Below are 10063 nucleotides of genomic sequence, written 5' to 3'. Positions count from 1 at the left end.
TATCATCATCAGTTGTATTTGCCGTCTGTTTGCGTTTATTCTCCCCCCTCATTTATCTTCTCTCCTGGTTATAATTTCTTGTCTGTTCCAATCCTCCTCTTCACCCTCGTTCGCTTTTCTGTAATAAGGGCCTGCTACATCTTGGCACAATCAGGAAGTTGGAACGACCGACTCTCTCTCTCTCTCTCTCTCTCTCTCTCTCTCTCTCTCTTCTCTTCTCTCTCTCTCTGTGTCTCTCTCTCTCTCTCTTGTGTTTTATTGTCTCCTTTTCATACAATCTAGCAGAATACGAAAGCCAAATTAAATCCTTTTTTTTTCCTAAATAATTTAGCCTTAGAGAATATTTTATGAATTATTTTTGGGCATTTTGTTGTACGTTTTTAATTAGAATATATTCGTTAAGTTCTTCTCAATGTGTTTCATCTAAATATATAAGTTTTTAGAATAATAATCATAATCGTAATAATAATACCTGCTTATCTTTCTTGCGTAACATTTAACCTTCCTACCATGTAGAGACGGCTTATTTATTTATTTATTTATTTATTTGAGGAGTAAAGATGGGAAGAAAAAAAAATTAATTTTATTTTTTTTTATTTTTTATTTGAGGGGTAGCTAAAGATGGGAAGAAAAAAATTAATTTTATTTTTTATTTGAAGGGTAAAGATGGGATGGAAAAAAAAAAGATAATTAATTTTATTTTTATTTTTTATCTTTTAAGGGGTAAAGATAGGAAGAAAAAAAAGAGAGAATTAATTTTATTTTTTTTTATTTGAGATGTAAAGATGGGATGAAAATGAAAGAGATAATTAATTTTATTTCTTTATTTTTTATTGAGGGGTAAAGATGGGAAAAAATAATTATATTTTTTTTTTATTTTTTTTTCATTTGGGTAGGGGTAATGGGATGGAAAAAAAACGTGAAAAAAAAGAGAATTATTTTAATTTTTTTTTTTAATTTTTATTTGAGGGGTAAAGATGTGAAGAAAAAAAATGAGAATTTTATTTACTTTTTATTTGAGGGGTAAAGATGGGATGAAAAAGAAAAAGAGAATTAATTTCAGTTTGTAATTTTCTTTATTTTTTTTCCTCTGACAGGCCGGAGGCGTCCCGAATTTCAGATTTCATTCAGGTAAGTGCAAGTTCAATGTGAACCTTCGACTGTAAATATCTCTGTTCTCGCTGCAACACTGACGAATTGTATCGTGCCATTTTTTGTTTTATTCTGAAACGTCATAAAAACCTAAAAACTATTATATATGTCGTTCGCATAGTTGTGAAAACTCGCTGCCATTCTGCCTATTGCCCGATTTCGAAGCTCGGAGTGGGAATGGATAACTAATTTTCATTCTACTTCCCATCGGAATTGTCAACTGATTCCTGTGGGAATCGTTTAATTAAAACGCTAGGGAATCGAGAAGTTTCTGTCTATTGCCATATTTCGAAGCTCGGAATGGGAATTGATAAAATTTTCATTCCGCTTTCCATCGGAATTGTCAACTGATTCCAGTGGGAATCGTTTAATTAAAACGCTAGGGAAGAGAGAAGTTTCTGTCTATTGCCCTATTTCGAAGCTCGGAGTGGGAATTGATAACATTTTATTCCGCTTTCCATCGGAATGGTCAACTGATTCCAGTGGGAATCGTTTAAAAAAACTCTTGGGAATCGAAGAGTTAAGTGTCCTTTGCATGGCAGTTACATTTCCAGTTGTTAATCACATTCCTTTCTAGTTAGTTGGTGAATATTTATTCTGTCTCAGAACATAGATAAGGAATAGTGGTTGCACTTCTTATAACTGCTTATATTCGAATAAATTCTCTCTCTCTCTCTCTCTCCTCTCTCCTCGTCTCGTCCGTCCCTACCCTTCTTCCCTACTTCTCTAATCTCCTCTCTCTAATTCTATAATTATATAGATAATTATATTATATTATACTTATAAGTTTAATTTATATATACTCCTTCTCCTCTTCCTCCTTCAATTTCAAAAAATTTCTCTTACCTCTCTTACTCTCTCTCTTCTCTCTCCCCTCTTCTCTCGTCCTCTCCTCTCCTTCTCCCCTTCCCATCCTCTCCCCTCTCCTCTCTCTCTCGCTCCCCTCTTCCATCTCTCTCTTTCTCTTTATATATATAATATCCTATATATATATCTATATATATAATTAATAATATATATATATTATATACTATACTTCGATATTCTTATATAATGATATTATAATATAATAATATGTATGTAAAATGTAAAAATTGTAAGTTTTTAATCTTATTGGTTTTTTTAAATTAATGAACTGAAATCAGGCAAAAATGATATTTATAACTCAGAAAAACAAGATGGAAGGGAACATGCTGTATACATAAATGTTGAATAGAAAACTAACGTGTTCTTTACCAAACGCCGTGTCTTAAGTTAAGATGAGTGACTGTATTCATAACGTAACAATAAAAATTTTCCCTCATTATGCAGAATGAAAGACAACCAAATTATTTTTGTCTTCAGCTCCTGTGTACAGGAGGAGGACCGTTCATCAAGCGGGTAATATAAGTTTCCATAAATTGCCGTCTCCCGAAGGATATACAGTTCTAAACTTTAGGTAATAACGTCGGCGCCAAGCAGTCTTAAACCTCCCTGAAGTAGATTAAAGATGAAACTGTCAGGTAGACGCGAGGGCGGGTTAGAGGGACGGTGTCGGTTGGGTCGGATACTGTGGAGAGGGTGGGGCGGGTGGGAGAAAGGGGCTGCTTCGGGTGTGCGGGTAGTTCAGGGTAAGCGGATCAGCCGATGTTATTTTGCCGTTCGTTAAGCTTCTCATTAAATCCAAACTTTCTTCTAATCGAAAATGTGCCGAAAATAACCATTGAGCGGATGTGTCCTGTGTTTCTGCCAAAAACATCACGCACTCATCGTGTCGGTGCATGTTTGCGTAGAAGCGTAGTACGCACTGTCGTGTATTTACCCGAATGACAGGCATAAATGCGGTAAAAATTGGAATATGGGTAGGTAAGCGTGAATTATCACGTGTTTTATGACGTGTGATGGATGCTTGTACAAGCACCTTGAATTATGCGTGAAATGTAAATCGACTCAGTCGCTCCAAGTGAGCTGCCGGAACTTGTCCGATACTCACCGTAAAAACATCAAAGTATTCAAGATAACTGCCTCTTTCCGCCAGCTCCCGTAGGGACTAGTGCCGTTAGTGCTGCACCTCATGATGTGCACTGTTGGCATTACCAAGATCTACATACTCTTTAGACTTGGGCATTATTTAGGGTTCATTACGGCGTCCTTCCGGCCCCAAGATGCAACCCCTTTCATTCCTTGTACTGTACCTCTGTTTAATTTCTCTCTCTCTCTCTCGTCCATCCTCTATATTCTCTCTTTTCGGTGGACCAGGCTGGTAATTTGGTCTGTATTTTCTCTTTTCGCTGGACCAGGCCTGTAGTTTGGTCTATACTCTCTCCTTCTGTGGACCAGGCTGTAAATTTGGTCTATAACTCCTCCTCTTTGGTGGACGCCTGTAATTTTGGTCTGGGATTCTTTCTTTTTTTCGCTGGACCAGCCTGTAGTTTTGGGCTGGTATTCCTCTCTTATTGGTTCTGCCTGGTATTTTGGTCTATATTCTCTCCTCTGTGTACCCGGCCTGTATTTTTGGTCTATATTCTCTCGCTGTGTACCAGGCCTTTAGTTTTGGTCTATACTCCTTCTTCCTTTTTTTTTTTTTTTTGTTGGACCAGGCCTGCTGGTTTTGGTCTATATTCTCTCTTCTGTGTACCAAGGCCTGTATTTTGGTCTATATTCCTCTCCTCTGTGACCAGGCCGTAGTTTGGTCTATACTCCTCTCTTCTGTGGACCGGCCAGGCAGCCCTTTAGTTTGGTCTTATTCTCTCTTCTGTGGTACGTTCAAGGCTGTGTTTGGTCCTATACTCTCTCTTCTGTGGAACCGGCCTTAGTTTGGTCTGTATTCTCTCTTCTGTGGACCAGGCCTGTAGTTTGGGTTTTTTTTGTTTTTTTGGTTCCTATACTCCTCTTCTGTGGACCAGGCCTGTAGTTTGGTCCCTGTATTCTCTCTTCTGTGGGACCAGGCCTTGGTGTTTGGTCTATACTCGTCTACTTCTGTGGACCAAGTCCTGTGTTTGGTCTATATTCTCTCTTCTGTTGAACCAGGCCTGTTTTGGTTTTTCTATATTCTCTCTTCTGTGGAACCAGGCCTGTGTTTTGGGTCTATTCTCTCTTCTTCTGTGGACCAGGCACTGTAGTTTGGCTATATTCTCTCTTTCTGTGGTGGACCAGGCCTGTAAAGGTTGGTCTATATTCCTCCTTCTTGTGGAACCGGGCCTGTAGTTTGGTCATATTCCCTCTTCTGTGGAAAAAAACCAGGCCTGTAGTTTGGTCTATATTCCTCTTCTTCTGTGGACCAGGCCAGGCCTGTAGTTTTGGTCTTACTCTCTCTTATGTGGAACCAGGGCCTGTAATTTGGTCTATATTCTCTTCTTTGGACCTGGCCTGGAGTTTTGGTCTATACTCGCTCTTCTGTGGAAAAGGCCTGTAAGTTTGGTCTATAGTTCTTCTCTTCTGTGGACCTGGCCTGTAGTTTTGGGTCTATAATTCTCCTCTTCCTGGTGGACGCTGGCCTGGTTATTTTGGTCTATACTCGCCTCTTCTGTGGCCAGGCCTGTAATTTTGGTCTATATTCTCTCTTATGTGGACCAGGCCTGTAATTTGGTCTGTATCTTTCTTCGCTGGACCAGGGCCTGTAGTTTGGTCTATACTCTCTCTTCTTGTGGACCAGGCCTGTAATTGGTCATTTATTCTCTCTTATGTGGACCAGCCTGTAAATTTGGTCTGTATTCTTTTCTTTTCGCTGGACCAGGCCTGTAGTTTGGATCTATACTCTCTCTTCTGTGGACCAGCCTGTAATTGGTCTGTATTTCTTCTTTTCGCTGGGACCAGGCCTGTAGTTTGGTCTGTATTCTCTCTGTGGATCTGGCCTATAGTTTGGTCTATATTCTTCCTCTGTTTGGTACCAGGACTGTAGTTTGGTCTTATATTCTTCCTCTTCTGTGTTACCAGGCCGTAGTTTAGGTTTCTATACTCTCTCTTTTTGGTGGGACCAGCCTGCGTTTGTCTAATATTCTATCTTCTTGTGTTACCAGGCCTGTAGTTTGGTCTATATTCCTTCTCCTCTGTCGTACAGGCCTGTAGTTTGGTACTATACCCTCTCTTCTGGTAGGACCAGGCCGTAGTTTCGTTCTATATGCTGCTCTTCTTTTGTGGACCAGGCCTGTCGTTTGCGTTTCTCTATTCTCTCTTCTGGTTGAACCAGGCCTGTAAGTTGGTCTGTATTCTCTTCTTCTGGGACCAGGCCTTGGTTAGTTTTGGTCTATTACCTCGCTTTCTGTGGGACCAGGCCTGTAGTTTGGTCTGTATTCTCTCTCTGTGGACCAGGCCTGTAGTTTGGTCTATTACTCCGCTTTCGTGGACAGGCCTTTGCTGTTTGGTCTATATCCTCTCTTCTGTGGACCAGGCCTGTAGTTTGGTTATATTCTCTCTTGTTGGACCAGGCCTACTGGTTGGTCTATTAAGTTTCCTCTCTTTCTGTGGACCAGGGCCTGTAAGTTTTGTTTGGCTATATTTTCTCCTTCTGTTTGGACAAGGCCTGTAGTTGGTCTATATTCTCTCTTCTGTGGACCAGGCCTTTGTAGTTGGGTCTATATTCTCTTCTTCGTGGACCAGGCCTGTAGTTTGGTATATATTATCTCTTCTGTGGACCAGGCTGTAGTTTGGTCCTATACGCTCTTCTTCTGTCGGACCAGGCTTGTAGTTGGTCTTATATTCTCTCTTCTGGTGGACCTGGACTTGTATAGTTGGGTCTATACTCGCTTCTTCTGTTGGAAAAAGGCTGTAGTGGTATATATTCTCTCTTATGGTGGACCAGGCCTGTAGTTTGGGCTATATTCCTCCTTCTGTGTGACCTGGCCTGTAGTTTGCGTTCTATTACTCGCTTCTTCTGTGGAAAAAGGCCTGTAGGTTGGTCCTATTATTCCTCTTCTGTGGACCAGGCCGTTTAGGGTTTGGTCTATACTCTCTCTTATGATTGGACAAGGGCTTGTAGTTTGGTCTATATTCTTCTCTTCTGTGGACCTGGCTGTCAGGTTGTCTATACCTCGCTCTCGTGGAAAAGGCCTTTGGTAGTTTGGTCTATCTCTTCTTCATGTGGACCTTTTTTTTTGGCCTGTAGTTTTGGTCTATACTCGCTCGTTCTGTTGGACCTGGCCGTAGGTTTGGTCCTATACTCGCTCTTCTGTTGGGACCTGGCCTGTAGTTGGTATTATATTCTCTCTTCTGTGGACCAGGCCTGTAGTTTGGTTATATTCTCTCTTCTGGTGGGACCAGGCCGGTTTGTTGGTTTATTATCTCTCTTCTGTGGACAGGCATTAGTTTGGTCCTATATTCTCTTCTTATGTGGACCAGGCCATAGTTTGGTCTATTATTCTCTCGTTTAGGTTGACCAGCCTATAGTTTGGTTCATATTCTCTTTCTTCTGTGGCTAGACCAGCCTTTAGTTTGGTCTATTCTCTCTTCTGTGGACAAGGCCTTTGGTAGTTCTGGTATCTATTCTTCTAGGGACCTGGCCTTGTAGTTTGGTCTGTATTCCTCTCTCTGTGGACCAGGCCTGTAGTTTGGTCTGTATTCTCTCTTCTGTGGAACCCCAGGCCTGTAGTTTGGTCTGTATTCTCTTTCTGTTCTGGTGGAACCAGGCCTGTGTTTGGTCTATACTCGCCTTCTTTTGGTGGGACCAGGCGTAGTTGGTCGGTACTCTCTTCTTCTGTGAAGCAGGCCTGTGTTTGGTCTATATTCTCTTTCTTGGGACCAGGCCTGTCGTTTGGTCTATTATTCTCTCTTTCGTTTGGACCAGGCCTGTTAGGGGTCTAATATTCTCTCTTCTGTGGACCAGGCTGTAGTTTAGGTCTATATTCTCCTCTTCTGGTGGACCAGGCCTGTAGTTGGGTCTATATTCCTCTTCTGTTGGGACCGGGCTGTAGTTTGTCTATACCGCTCTTCCTGGGAACCAAGCCTGTAGGTTTGGTACCTATATTCTCTCTTCTGGTTGGACCAGGCTGTAGTTTGGTCTTACTCTCTTTATGTGGAAAAGGCCTTAGTTTGGTCTATATTCCCTCTTCTTGTGGACCAGGCCCGTAATTGGTCCTATATCTCTTTCTGTGGACCAGGCTTGGTAGTTTGGTCTATACTTTCTTATGTGGACCAGGCCTTGCAGTTCTTTGGTCTAAATATTCTATCTTCTGGTTGGAAAAACCTGGCTTGTAGTTTGGGTCTATACTCGCTCTTCTGTGGAAAGGCTGTAGTTTGGTCTAATTCTCTATTATGTGGACCAGGCCTGTCGTTTGGTCTATATTCTCTCCTCTGTGGACCTGGCCTGAGTTTGTCAATAATCGCTCTTCTGTGGAAAAGGCCTGTAGTTTGGTCTATATTCTCTCTTCTGTGGACACAGGGGCTGTAGTTTGTTCTATACTCTCTCTTATGGGACCAGAGCCTGTAGTTTTGGCTATATTCTCTCTCTGTGGACCTAGGGCCTGTAGTGTGGTTATACTCGCTCTTCTGTTTCCAGGCCTGAGTTTGGTCTATACTCTCTCTTCTGTGCGACCTTGCCTGTAGTTTTGGTCTCTACTCGCCTTCCGTGAACCTGGCCTATAGTTTGGTCTATACCCGCTTTCTGTGACCGGCCTGTAGTTTGCGTCTAGATTCTCTATCTGTGGACCAGGCGTAGCTTGCGTCTATATTCTCTCGTCTGTGGACCAGGCTGTAGTTTGTCTATATTCTATCTTCTGGGGACCAGGCCTTTAGTTGGTCCTCTATTCTCTCTTATGTGGACCAAGGCCTAAGTTTGGCTATATTCTTCTTATGTGGACCACAAGGCCTGTAGTTGGGTCTATTACTCGCTCTTCTGTGGACATCTCCAGGCCTGCTGTTTTGGGTCTATATTACCTCTTCTGTGGACAGGCCGTTAGTCTGGTCTATTATTCTCTCTTCTGTGGGACCAGGCCTGCGGTTTGGTCTATATATTCTCTCTTCTGTGGACAAGGCCTGTAGTTTCGGTTAATTCTCTCTTCTCGGGACCAGGCATGTAGTTTGGCTATATTCTCTCTTCTGTGGACCAGGCCTGTAGTTGGTCTATATTCTCTCTTCTGTGGACCAGCCAGGCTGTGTAGTTGGTCTGATATTCTATCTTCTGTGGACCAGGCCTCGTAGTGGGTCTATACTCTATCTTATGTGGACCAGGCCTGTAGTTTGGTCTAGATTCTCTCTTCTGTGGGACTCCTAGGCCTGTAGTTTTGGTCTATACTCGCTCTTCTTGTGGAAAAGGCCTGTAGTTTGGTCTATATCTCTCTTATGTTGGACCAGGCCTTGTAGTTTGGTCTATATTCTCTCTTCTGTGGACCTGGCCTGTAGTTTGGTCTATACTCGCTATTCTGTGGAAAAGGCCTGTAGTTTGGTCTATATTCTCTCTTCTGTGGACCATGGGCCTGAGTTGGTCTCACAACTCTCTCTGATGTGGACCAGCCCGTAGTTTGGTCTATATTTCTCTTCTGTGGACCTGGCCTGTAGTTGGTCTATACTCGCTCTTTGTGGAAGATAAGCCTAGTCCTGTAGTTTTGTTCTATACTCTCTCTTCTGTGGACCGGCCTGTAGTTTGGTCTATACTCGCTCTCTGTTGACCTGGCCTGTAGTTTGGTCCTATACGCGCTATTCTGTTGACCTGGCCTGTAGTTTGGTCTATATTCTTATTATGTGGACTCAGGCCTGTAGTTTGGTCTAATTCTCTACTCTGTGGACCAGGCCTCTTTTTTTTTGTAGTTTGGTCTATATTCCCCACCCCCTCCTTGCCACCCCCCCCCCCCTTCTGTGGACCAGGCCTTTAGTTTGGTAATATTCTCTCTTATGTGGACCAGGCCTATAGTTTGGTCTATATTCTCTCTTATGTGGACCAGGCCTCCTATAGTTTGGTCTATATGTCTCTATTCTGTGGACCAGGCCTTTATTTATGTTTTGGTCGTATAAAAAAATTTTCTCTATTCGTGGACAAGGCCTGTAGTTTGGTCTTTATATCTCTTTATGTGGGACTGGGCCTGTAGTTTGGTCTGTAATTCTCTCTTCTGGGGGACCAGGCTTGTTAGTTTTGGTTGTATTCTCTCTTTCTTTGGACCAGGCCTGTAGCTTGTAGTTTGGGTACTGTATTCTATTTCTGTGGACCAGGCCTTTTGTAGTTTGTGTCTATTACTCGTCTTATGTGCGGTGGACGGCCTGTAGTTTGGTCTGGATCTATCTTCTGCGGAGCAGGCCTTCTGTAGTTTGGTCATATTCTCTTTCTGTGGGAACAGCCTATGCCTTTATTATCTCTTCTTCGGACTCCTGTCTTTGAGTGTTTGTCTAATATTCTCTCTTCTGTGGACCAGGCCTCTACCTTGTAGTTTGGTCTCTAGTATTCTCTCTTTCTGTGGGACCAGGCTGTAGTTTGGTCTAGATTCCTCTTCTTGATGGACCAGGCTGTAGTGTTGGTCTTATACTTTTTCTGTCCGGACCTTGGCACTGTAGTTTGGTCTATACCGCTCTTCTGTGGACCAAAGTCTGTGTTTGGTCTATATTCTCTATTCTGTGGACCAGAGATAAGTTGTATTGAGAAAAAACGATGACGGGCCGTAGTTTGGTCTATTACTCTCTCTCAGATGTGAAAAGGCCTGTAGTTTGGTTCTATATTCCCTCTTTGTGGACAGGCCAGTAATTTGGTCTATATTCTCTCATTGTGACAAAGGCCTGTAGGTTGGTCTACCAGGCCTGTAGTTTGGTCTATACTCTCTCTTATGTGGACCAGGCCTGTAGTTTGGTCTATATTCTCTCTTCTGTGGACCTGGCCTGTAGTTTGGTCTATACTCGCTCTTCTGTGGAAAAGGCCTGTAGTTTGGTCTATATTCTCTCTTATGTGGACCAGGCCTGTAGTTTGGTCTATATTCTCTCTTCTGTGGACCTGGCCTGTAGTTTGGTCTATACT

General features: G+C 42.4%; 1 protein-coding gene across 7 annotated transcripts in view; it reads left to right on the top strand.

Annotated features, from left to right (window-relative positions):
* The window catches only part of LOC135222669 (galanin receptor 2a-like), a 711404-nt gene that overhangs the window by 371876 nt on the left and 329465 nt on the right, over positions 1–10063 (top strand). For 5 of the 7 annotated variants that reach the window (XM_064260822.1, XM_064260816.1, XM_064260818.1 and 2 more), the window contains one exon: positions 1098–1131. The exons of the other annotated variants lie outside the window; for them this stretch is intronic. The gene's annotated coding sequence lies outside the window, so the exon portion shown is untranslated. The remainder of the gene's footprint in view (positions 1–1097; positions 1132–10063) is intronic. 7 annotated transcript variants of the gene reach the window in all.

The sequence above is a fragment of the Macrobrachium nipponense genome, chromosome 8 (genome assembly GCF_015104395.2).
Source record: "Macrobrachium nipponense isolate FS-2020 chromosome 8, ASM1510439v2, whole genome shotgun sequence".
Lineage (NCBI taxonomy): Eukaryota > Metazoa > Arthropoda > Malacostraca > Decapoda > Palaemonidae > Macrobrachium > Macrobrachium nipponense.
The sequence above is the reverse complement of the archived record's forward strand: the minus strand, read 5'-3'. Positions and strand labels throughout refer to the sequence as shown.